The sequence below is a fragment of the Musca domestica genome, unplaced genomic scaffold (genome assembly GCF_030504385.1).
Source record: "Musca domestica strain aabys unplaced genomic scaffold, Musca_domestica.polishedcontigs.V.1.1 14, whole genome shotgun sequence".
In the NCBI taxonomy this organism is placed as follows: domain Eukaryota; kingdom Metazoa; phylum Arthropoda; class Insecta; order Diptera; family Muscidae; genus Musca; species Musca domestica.
Genome location: NW_026712192.1, coordinates 8,698,420 through 8,710,796, shown reverse-complemented (window position 1 = coordinate 8,710,796; position 12,377 = coordinate 8,698,420). Strand labels below are relative to the sequence as shown.

Genomic DNA, 12,377 nt, shown 5'->3' with positions numbered 1-12,377 from the left:
AAAACAAATCGAAAAGATCATAAGATGATGATGATGAACAACATATAGGCATGGTCAGTTAGTAGCTGCCAAGGCACATGCAAAATATAAGCGTTATAGGAGGGGAGTATGTGCCAACATTTGTCTACCCTATATCCGATTTGATTGAAAATGAAAACCTAATTGAAAAGAAGATATTTGCAATTGCTGGAAGGACTCGAAAGGCTTTTACCTGCTAACCTACTGGATATTTAAAAATCCTTTTATCCAAAGGAAGCCTCAACCCTGTGACAATACCTCTGTTGCTATGATATCATAACAACATAGTTACCAATGCCAATTGATTCAAACTGCTAAGACAATTAGCAAATCGTTGGAAAGGTCTATGGAATATAATTTTGAAATTTGATGGAATTCAAGCGTGAACAGCAACATCAGCAGAAATGGTTTGAAAAGTAAAGAAGCGAATTGACCCGCGTCGCAGTGGCCGAAAAATGGCTCGTGAGCTGATCATATCGCAATATTCCATTCCGCAAATATTGAAAAATGAGCTCGAACCATTGAGAAAAGTTCAAGAACTTACACCGCAACAGAAAGAAATTAGACTCAAAAGAGCTAAAGAGTTTTTCGCTTGGCCGAAAGTGGTGAACTGTCAAATTTGGTTTTCTCCGATGAGAAAACATTCGTTATCCAGCACATTGTAAACAAACAAAATGGTCGTGATTACTTGCCAAAGAGGTCAGCTGAAAATGTGCACTTTCAGTTGGCCACCAGAACTCAAGCGCTGGCCATGGTGATGGTGTGAGCCGGAAATGGGCTAAAATACCGTAGAGCAACATTCGGGCAGCGTGTGGCGGTTTCATTGGCCGTTTGAAGGCCATAATTCGTGCCGAATGTAACCAAATCGAAAAAATCTAAACTTATTCTAAAATTGATGCTATTCCCAACATTTTTTGCTTTCATTCAATAAAATTAAAAAAAAAAAACAAGTAAAAAAACAGTAAGTTCGCCCGAACTTTGAATACCCTCCACCATTTGGAACGAATTACCACATTTTCAAAAAATAAAATCCATTAAAAATTCTGTTAAAACCTCAGAAGGTGCTGATATATGGGGGGATAAACGATATTGTGGACTTATATTGACAAATCTATGTCTAGGGATAAAGTACTCACAAATAACTCCTTGTATAGAATTTAAGACAATTCCGTTTAAAAGTGTGGCTAAAATCATCAAAATACCGAATATCGGGGGGTACTGTTATGTTACTGAGTGATATACGATATCATGGACCTATATAGAGAACTACCTGTCAGGTTGTAAAGTGTTCATAAAGAACCCATTGCGTAGAATTTCAGACAATTCCGTTGAAAAATGTGGCTAAAATCATCAAAATACTGAATATCGGGGGGTACTGTTATATGTGGACTATATGATATCGTGGACCTATATAGATAATTCTCTTTCAATGAATAAAGTACTCACAAGGAACTCCTTTTGTGGATTTCTGATAATTCCATTGGAAAATGTGGCTAAAATCATCAAAATACCGAATATATGGGGGATATACGATATCGTGGACCCATGTAGACAATTCTCTTTCAGGGGGTAAAGTGCCCACAAAGAACTCCTTGTGTAGAATTTCAGACAATTCCGTCGAAAAGTGCGGCTAAAATCTTCAAAATACCGAATATCGGGGGGTACTGTTATGTTACTGAGGGATATACGATATCATGGACCTAAATAGAGAACTACCTGTCAGGGTGTAAAGTGTTCATGAAGAACCTATTGCGTAGAATTTCAGACAATTCCGTTGAAAAATGTGGCTAAAATCATCAAAATACTGAATATCGGGGGGTACTGTTATATGTGGACTATATGATATCGTGGACCTATATAGATAATTCTCAGCCAAGGGATAAAGTACTCACAAAGATCTCCTTGTGTAGAATTTCAGACAATTACATTAAAAAATGTGGCTAAAATCATCAAAATACCGAATATCGGGGGGTACCGTTAAATGGGGGATATACGATATCGTGGACCGATATAGCCCATTATTATTTCTATGAGTTACAAACGGAATGACGAACTTAATATACCCTCCATACTATGTATGGTGGAGGGTATAAAAAATGTAAAAATTATGACGTTTGACTTTCTTGCAGTTTTTATACCCGCCACCATACATAGTATGGAGGGTATATTAAGTTCGTCATTCCGTTTGTAACTCATAGAAATAATAATGGGCTATATCGGTCCACGATATCGTATATCCCCCATAACGGTACCCCCCGATATTCGGTATTTTGATGATTTTAGCGACATTTTTGACCGGATTTGTTTCTAATTTCGTATTTAAAGTCGTAATGAGTAATACAACCAATGACAAAAAAATTACCTATACAGGTTCACGTCTTCGTATGTATCCCATATAACGGTTTTCATTTAAGTGGTATTTTTCGAGGGATTTTTTTTAAATTATTCAGATCCCTCAATGTGGTGGAGAGTATTAAAAATTCGGCCCTGCCGAACTTATCTGTTTTCTTTTACTTGTTTTTTTTTTTTAAATAGCGCCTAAAACGCTCATCTCTGTTGTTTACACTGCCGGCACCAATATGTTTGTGCATTTGTGGGTTTCGAATCATTGTTGTTGTTGTTGCAAAACACGAAAATAAAATTGTGCGAATTGTGTTTGATTTGTGATTTCTGAAGAAACCTGCTGCGGAAGAACAGAAGCCAGTGGCACCAACAGTAACGTCATTAACAGCACGAGTTGTAAGGATATTTTTTTATTTTATTGCAATCTCAAGTTTTGATCTAAACAAGTTTTCAGACGAAGGTTATTGAAACTAGGTTTAAGTTTTTGTTGTATATTTCATATTTCCATATGCATCGCATGAATTAACTTTTTTAAGTTATTATGACATTGTATTTATATTAACGTATTTTTTTACCAATATGCGAATGATGGTTGAAAGCATATTAATTCGATGGGTATTAGGTCTATATGTCCATGTTTTGGTGTACACCGAGAAATTTAGGGTTTTTTTGGATTAGAATCTATGTCCTCACCAATCAAAGTAAAGTTTTGTACTAATATGCCTGATGAGCCGCTTATAAGACTCCGAAAAGCGTCGCATTCTTATCTGCATTTGTACTTGTTCTTAATTTCAAAAGTTATTCAACCAATCATCTGCGTCATGGCGCTTTGAGGAACCCAAAGATTAGGTTGATTCCTTAGAAAAACTGAAATTTGTCTTAAATTGAGATTAAGTTAGAATGCCAATAATGGTGACGAAAATACCTAAACCCAACTAAAATGAAAAGAAATTATGAAACTTTTTTATTGAATGTAAAAACAGGTTAATTTCATTCGGCCAATTAAATTCTGACAGAACAATTAATCACAAACATCTAGAAAATTGTACCAAAGAAACGGAAAATCAGGGTGTGCCATCGTCTTCAAATGCAGACAGGAGAATTGCAATTAAAATATGTATCTAACTCCGAAGTCATACACACACAAACCTTGAATAGTCGGCTAGGAAATCTCTATCTATGGTTATGGAATTAGAACACTCTATGTAAAAAACAAGTAAGCAAAGGCTACAGTCGAGCGGGGCCGACCGTTGAATACACTTCAACACTACAATAAACGATACAGTTTATATAGGCGAGATACTCGAAAGAATTCCACAAGATATTGTGACAAATAATAAAAGAAAACCATCAGGATTCGTTCTCTAATTTTCGAATAATAGCAACTTAAACTAATTTGCTCATTTCCAATTTATTGGTAGATGTTGCACGTAAATGGTCTTCCTAGATCTGGAACCAATATTTCCCAAAGGCCTATAATCTCTCAGAAGTGGCAAAAGATTAACATTTTTGACTGAAACGCATCTATATGAGATAGAGACATTTGACTATATTCTTCAACGAAATCAGCCTTAACGAAATAGTCAGAAGTGCGTCTTTCCTGTATTTGTGAATTCCCCAAAAAGTCTCTAGAATGGACATTTTCGTATTTTGTCTACAAAAGTTGGCAAACTATTTCGCACATTGAATATTTTTGGATGGCCATCCAAAACTGCTTGGCTTTTGTAATGTCCGGTAACCCTCATTCAAATGTGCGTGAGGATCGGGCGATAATTACGACCTGCTGACAATTTTGCAGTTTTTTGGTCCATTTCAACCCTCAAATATATGGCGATCATCTCCAAAAAGAGTAGGCTTCTATTCTGACCCTCATCTTATCCCCATGCGAAATTTCGTAAAGATCGGGCCATAAATGCTATCTGTATATGATATCCTGAAATCCTAACTACTTAGTTTTGTTAGCTGTAGAAATATTACCAAATGTTTAATTCAAAATGAAAATATGCCAAAAATATGACAAAATTGAAAAAATATGAGAAAATTTACAAAATCAATATTTTCATCTTTAGAGAGATATATTTATGCGATTTTTTAGACGTTTTTCTTTTCTGCTAAGAGGCCATTCTGAATTAATGAGAACTGTCGAAATCAGTTCTGCCGTTCTCGACATAAAATAGATCTTCCAAGTATATCTTCTTTGATAGGCATATATATCGCACATATTTTGCTATATATTCGATTTGTTGGATCTTAACATCAATGTAAAGATCAGAAGTAACCTTGTCATGGCTTTGTGATTTCGCCGGGATTTAAAATTTTCGCGGTTTAATGAAAATTTTTGAATTTTTTCAACAAAAAAGATATGGTCTATTTTAGCCGCTAAATATTATCCGATGACCACCCAAATTGGTAGGCTTCTTCCCCGCCCTAAACTCTAGCTACATGCGAAATTCCGCGTCGATTGGTCTATAATTGCGACCTGTATAGCTACTGCAAAATCCGACATTTTTTCAGTATTTGGTCCATTTCAATCCCTAAACATTTGGCGATCATCTCCAAAAGAAATAGGGTTCTGACCCTAGCCCTACCTCCATTATAAACTTCGTGAGGATCGGACCATAATTGCGACCTGTAGAGTGATTACAAATTAACATGGACAGACGGACGGACGGACATACCTAGCTAGATGGACTCAGCTCGGCGAGCTAGGAAGATCCATATATACTTTCCTATATGGGAAACCAATATTTCGAGGTGTTACATAAATTCTGGCACAATCAAACTTATAATACCCCCAACACATAGTGTTGTAGGGTATAATCATGCCGTGTTATATCTGAAGGCCAAATTTATGAATATGGATATCAAGTGCAAGTGGTCTGACACCAATGCAAGTTTTTAACGCGATGCACATAAACGAATATTTTAGGCAAAATCATGCAAAGACCGTTGTGATCTGTTTATGCCCTACACCACAAAGTGGTCAGGGTATTATGGCTTTGTGCATTTGTTTGTAACAGGCTAAAGGAAACGAGATAGACCCATAGTTCCTTTTGATGATATGCATAGAATCACATTCTGAGTCGATTTATGCATGTCCGTCCGTCCGTCTGTTTGTCCGTCTGTCCATGTATTTTTGTAAACAAAGTACAGATCGCATTTATCTGTCCATGTCTTATCTGTCCATGTATTTTTGTAAACAAAGTACAGATCGCATTTATCGCCCTATCCAGATGAAATTTTGCACAGATCATTTGTTTGGCCCAATGACGAACCCTATTGAAATTTGAGATAATCGGTAAAAATGTAGGTATAGCTCCCATATATATCTTCGTTCGATTTGCCTTTTATTGTGCATCAAACGTGTAATATCAGCCCGAATAGTATGGAATTTTGCACGTACAATTAAATTGGACCTGAAAATAAGTATGCTAAATTTGATCGAAATCGGTTCAGATATAGCTATAGCTCCCATATATATTGTTCATCCGATTTGTTATTTTTGTCCTCCGCTGCCGTAATATGCACTCTGTAACAACAATATTTGGTGAAATATAGCAAAGACAGCTCAGAAATACATTTGCTAAATTTTATCGAGATCGGTTCAGATTTGGATATAGCTCCCATATATATATATATATTTATCGAATTTCAAATTAATTGTGCACCAAATGGTCAATACAAGTCCGAATTTAAAAGATACAAATGCTCCGACATGTTTAGTCCTTTGAACTTTAAATTATAATTATAATCATAGCGTGTATGTTTGAATTCTCCCATAAAAAACTTTTAATTGTTATGTGGAGCTCTACTAAATTAGCAAAATGGTGTAGGGTCATAAAGTCCCGCCCGACTTTAAGACTTTCTGTACTGGTTTTTCTATTGCAAAATATTAAGATGTTCTCCAACAGGTGTTTATGGTAATTTTCTCTTCGCATGGCTTTAACGAAAATTATGAATGTGAGCGTTTGTATCTAAAAGTAACTTGGAAGTAACTTCAACATTTTCAAAAAAAAAAAAAAAAAAAAAAAAAAACCACAAGAAAGTTCGGCCGGGCCGAAATTTGAATACCCTCCACCATTTGGTACAAATTTAGCAATTTTCAAAAAAAAAAATAAAATCCGTTAAAAATTCTAGGCAACTTTTGTCACAAGCTATTACAATATTCAAATGCGAATCTTGAAAAAAAAACACTGTTTATAATGTAGCTAAAATCATCAAAATACCGAATATAGGGAGATACAATGGGGGTTATAAAACGTGGACCTGCACAGACAATTTTCTCGCATAGGCTGTAGTATCCATTACGAACTTCAAATACAAAATTTGAAATAATTCCGGTAAATAATGTCGCTAAAATCATCAAAATACCGAATATCGGGAGGTACCGTTTCATGAGGGTTATGCGAAGACGTGGATCTGCACAGACAATTTTCTGTCATAGGTTGTAGTATCCATTACGAATTTCAATTGCGAAATTTGAAAAAATTCCGGTAAATAATGTCGTAATAATAAATGTCGCTAAAAGAATCAAAATACCGAATTTCGGGTGGCACCGTTATATGGAGGAAAGTGTGTTTATGGCTGTAGTATTCATTACGAACTTCAATTACCAAAGTTAAAACAATTCCACTGAATAATGTCGCTAAAATCATCAAAATACCAAATGTCGGGAGATGACGCTATGGGGGCTATATGAAGGACTGGACCTGCTTAGCCAATTTTCTCTCAGAGGCTGTAGTACCCATTACAGACTTCGAATAGGACATTCGTAACAATTCGGGTGAATATAAGCCGCTAAAATCATCAAAATACCGAATATCGGAAGGTATCGTTATATGGGGGCTACACGAAGACGTGGACCTGCAAACGAAATTTTTAGGCATTACAAACTTCGAATACGAAATTAGAAGCAATTCGGGTGAATAATGTAGCTAAAATCATCAAAATATCCGAAGGTACCATTATATGGGGGCTATATGAAAACATGGGAAACATCGACAAGGTCGATTTACGAACTTAACCTGCCAACTGGCAAAATACATATGTGTGGAAAGTTTAAGCCTTCTATCTTAATGCGTTGGAAAGATAGCGTGGTTACAACAGACGGACATCCCTAAATCGTCTTAGAATTTTACGCTGCTCCAGAATATATATTCTTTATAGGGTCTATCATGAATATTTCGAGGGTTTACAAACGTAATTACAATTACCATGGAATGGTGGAAGGTATAAAAATATTCAATCTAGTCGTGTTGCAAAATCCTGTCTTGGAGATTAAAAGTTGCCTTGCAACATGTTGATGAAAGCATGCAACTTGTTCTCGTAAATGTATCGGCGTCGGTGGTGTAATGGTCAGCATAGTTGCCTTCCAAGCAGTTGATCCGGGTTCGATTCCCGGCCGACGCACACTTTTTTGTAAAAAAAGAAAATATACGCAATACTATACTGTCGATCCTTGGTAACACAATAGTGTACGAAGTAATTCATGTTGCTACATGATACCAACATTCGTTTAAGGGTGGTTTGGTGGAGAGCCAACATTTTTTTTTTTTTTGAAAAGGAACAGTATTTTGAGGGATGAAATAAATTTATTAGGATTTTTATAATTAGAAAGTTTCGCTTATCAGTTTTGTCACGCACAATTTGTCAGCTGCGGTGTCCGAGTGGTTAAGGAGATGGACTTGAAATCCATTGGGTTCTACCCGCACAGGTTCGAATCCTGTCCGCAGCGAAGTGACTTTTTTTTGGAGGAAATTAGGTGGAGACGAGAGCAATACGTAAAATTGCGTATGCAGGTCCACGTCTATATGTAGCCCCCCTATATTCGTTATTTTGTTGATTTTAGTAAAATTATTCGCCGGAACTGCTTCAAATTTCGTATTTGAAATATGTAGTACAATTTATAACAGAAAATTGGCTATTGGCCGTGGTTTCAGATATCTGCACTATAGTTGTACGAAAAGTACTGAATGGTACTAAACTTTCTCTTGGGTAAAGAGATAGAGCTGAAATCCTGAAATTTGATATGGATGCCACTGTTGGTGTCTGTGGTTTAGATATGGAGGTGAAGTATACATCTGAAATCCTGAAATTTGTTCTAGTCGGTGTTTGAGATTTTGCGGTGGTTTGGAAATGTGTCTATATTTCTACGAATAAGTACCAAATGGTACTAAATTTGGTATTGGGTTAAATGATAGAGCTGAAATTTGATATAAATCCTGTCAGTGGCTAAGATATGGAGGTAGTTTTAAAAATATGTACTATAATTGTACATAAAGTATTAAATGGTACTATATTTGGTATAGTTTGAAGGAATACAGGTGGTATCCTGAAATTTGATATTGAGGTATCTGTTGAAATTTGGTGGATATTTAACTAATATCCTCCTAGGTAAACTTCATAATGAAAGATTTTTAGGTCTAAAAGATAAACCTTCTCCCATTATTCTTTCTGAAAAAGGATAGGAAAAACTTGAGTAATATATAAAACGTTGAAAGTCTGAAAGTTTAGTACGATACATGAAGATTTTGTGAAACAATTTTGTAAAACTGAACAAATTGTGCATTTCGAGTACTAAACGAGTAAAAACAAGTAAAAAAGAAGCTTAGTTCACGATCGGGCCGAACTTTTTATACCCTTTACCTTTGGGAAGAAATTTGAAAAATTTCAAAAAAAAAATTCTGTTGTAAAGTACCGCTCAAACGTAAACCGTTATATAGGCGGTATACTAAAACGTGGACCTATTTAGACAATTCTCTTATAAGAGGTAAAGAACTCAGAACGATCCCCTAGTGTGGATTATAAGACAATTCCATTGCAAAATTTGATGAAATCATGAAAATACCGAATATCAGGGGTATGGGGGCTATACGATGTCGTAGACCTCTATAGACAATTCTCTTCTAGGGGATAAAGTACTCACAAGGAACTCCTTCTGTGAGTTTTCAGACAATTCTATTGAAAAATGTGGTAAAATCATACATTTTTCAAAAAAATACCGAATACCGGAGGGTACCGTTATATGGGGGCTATACGATATCGTGAACCTATATAGATAATTCTCTGCCGAGGAATAAAGTACCCACAAGGAACTGCTTGTGTGGATTGTCAGACAATTCCGTTGAAAAATGTGGGTAAAGTTATCAAAATACCGAATATCGGGGGTACCGTTATATGGGTGCTATACGATATCGTGGACCTATATAGATAATTCTATTCTTGTGTGATTTTTCAGACAATTCCGTTGAAAAATGTGGCTAAAATCATCAAAATACCGAATATCGGAAAGTACCGTTATATGGGGGATATACGATATCGTGGATATACTCGAAAGGAACTCCTTGTGTGAATTCCCAGACAACTCCATGGCTAAATTGGCTAAAGTCATCAAAATACCGAATATCGGGGGTTGGCACCGCTGTTTGTGGGTTATACGGTATTGTGGACCCATATAGACCATTTTCTTACAGGGGGTAAGATACTCGAACGGAACTCCTTATCTGGATTGAAAATGTGGGTAAAATCATCAAAATACCGAATATCGGGAGGTATCGTTATATATGGGCTATACGATATCGTGGACCGATATAGCCCATCTCCGAACTTGACCTGACTGCAGACAAAGAACAGATCTGTTTAGGTTCCGTGATTAGCGTAGCGTGATTACAACAGATTATACTTTGTTGGGTCTAAAATTATTATTTCGATGAGTTATAAACGGAATGACGAACTTAGTATACCCTCCATACTATGTATTGTGGAGTGTATAAAAACAGATAAGTTCGGCTGGGACGAAATTGAATGCTCAAATTAAAGTCGGGCTATACGAAGACAAAGCCCTTAATAAAATTTTTTTTGTCATAAGCTGTACCAATACCCGAATTTTGAATACCCTCCACCATTTGGAACGAATTTGACAACTTTCAATTTTTTTCAAATCATCAAAATTTTCGAAATATCGAATATAGGGAGTACTATTATACGGGACTATACCAAAACGTGGACCTGCACAGACAATTTTTTGTCATAGGCTGTAGTATCTATTAACAACTTCAAATACTAAATTTGAAGCAATTCCGGCGAATAATGTCGCTAAAATCATCAGAATACCAAACATCGGGAGATAACGTTATATGTGGGCTATACGAAGATGTGGACCTGCACATACAATTTTCCGTCTTAGGCTGTATTATTCATTACAAACTTCAAATACCAAATTTGATACAGTTCCGGTGAATAATGTCGCTAAATCATCAAAATACCGAATATCGGGAGGTGGGGATGTGGGCTATACCAAAACGTGGACCTGCACAGATAATTTTCTGTCACAGGCTGTAGTATTCATTACGAACTTCAAATACCAAATTTAAAACAGTTCCGGGATGAATCATCAAAATACTGAAAATCGGGAGGTACCGTTATATGTGGCCTATATGAAGGCCTGGACTTGCATACGCAATTTTTTGTCATAAGCTATAGTATCCAATACATACCAAATAAATACCAAATACAAATTCCTTGTGTAGAAATACAGACAATTCCATTGAAAATGTCGGCTGCAATCATCAAAATATCAAATATCAAAATATCAAATATCGGGAGGTTCCGTTATATGGGGATGATGACGATATCATGGACCAATATAACCCATCTTCGAATATGACATGCCTGCAGACAGAGGACTGACCTGTGCAAAATTTTAGTTTCCAACTCAATCTCAATCTTTGACTCTAGCGTGATTATAACAGACGTAAAAACGGACCGATGGAGGGGCGGTCAAGGCTAAATCGTCTTAGAATGGCACGCCAATCAAGTCTAAAATTATTAGTTCGATGAGCTACAAACGGTATAACTTCCATACTAGGTATGGTGGAGGGTATAAAAATACAACCAATTCCTGGGAAAATTTGCACTTCCAAAATGTTAACAAATAATTCCATTTAATGTGATGACGTGGCCAAAGTTCGCCGAAATTGGGTTAATAAGTATTTTTATTTACTGTAGCATTGAACTAGAACCGTCCAAGGTCAATGCCATTCCAACACCCATAATCAAATAAAAACGAAAATCTTTTCCCGCCTATGAATGTCAATTTGTATGTGCATATTCTTTCTCTCTTTACTACGCCACATCTGGGTATCGTCATATTAACGCTACGAGCACGCACATATGAATGTATGTATGTATGTGGTGTTGTACGATCACGTCATTTAATTAAACCAAACTAATGGGTCGCTGTACGCCACCACTTGCGTCATCTGTTCTGTTGTTGCCAAGCAGCACAAAACTGTAATGTTGTCGTTAGCAGAGCCGCCATAAGTGAAAACTGTTATTTAGCCAGCAGTTTGCCAACAGCTGCGGTGTCCGAGTGGTTAAGGAGATGGACTTGAAATCCATTGGGTTCTACCCGCACAGGTTCGAATCCTGTCCGCAGCGGTAGTTTTTTTTTATTATTTTTTAAAATTTTTCTTATATTTTTTGGCATGAATTCAAGACAAAAATTTTGAATATTCAATTCAAATGTTAAATTAGGCTTCATGAATCCGAGGCATGATGATGATGAAACTGTTTATCTTTTTCTTTCGAATACGTTAAAAAAAGAAGATCAGCAATATGATGTTTTCATTTATGGTACAATCATTTTTGTTCGGTTTCTCTTCAAATAGCCATAGTTTCCCGCATGAGAAAACAATAGAATAAATTGTTTGAAGTTTTTTGGAAAAGCTTGAGTAAAAGCAGTACACTTGACATACTGCTCACACAACGAAATTTCATATCTTGCTCAAGATGTACTTCCAAAATTAGAAAAACCAAGTGGACTTGATGGTTCGGGGTGTTTAAGCCAAACGTTGTTTTAACCATATACAAGGGGACGCGAATAGTTTGAGTTATATTTCGCAAAAATTAGGATGGGGTTTTGCAATTTAATAGATGCCTTTGGATTATACCCAGAATCATTGGTACAAAAAAGGGTCATATTATTCCACTTTTTATACCCTACACCACATAGTCTT

At 36.1% G+C, this 12,377-nt stretch overlaps 3 non-coding genes across 3 annotated transcripts; all 3 read left to right on the top strand.

Moving 5' to 3' along the window:
* The first annotated feature begins 7,698 nt into the window (after nucleotides 1-7,698).
* TRNAG-UCC (transfer RNA glycine (anticodon UCC)) lies at nucleotides 7,699-7,770 on the top strand. Its single transcript has one exon. It is a non-coding gene; the product is annotated as a tRNA-Gly (tRNA).
* A 243-nt stretch (nucleotides 7,771-8,013) lies between these two features.
* TRNAS-UGA (transfer RNA serine (anticodon UGA)) lies at nucleotides 8,014-8,095 on the top strand. Its single transcript has one exon. It is a non-coding gene; the product is annotated as a tRNA-Ser (tRNA).
* Nucleotides 8,096-11,717: 3,622 nt separating this feature from the next.
* TRNAS-UGA (transfer RNA serine (anticodon UGA)) lies at nucleotides 11,718-11,799 on the top strand. Its single transcript has one exon. It is a non-coding gene; the product is annotated as a tRNA-Ser (tRNA).
* The last annotated feature ends 578 nt before the right edge of the window (nucleotides 11,800-12,377 follow it).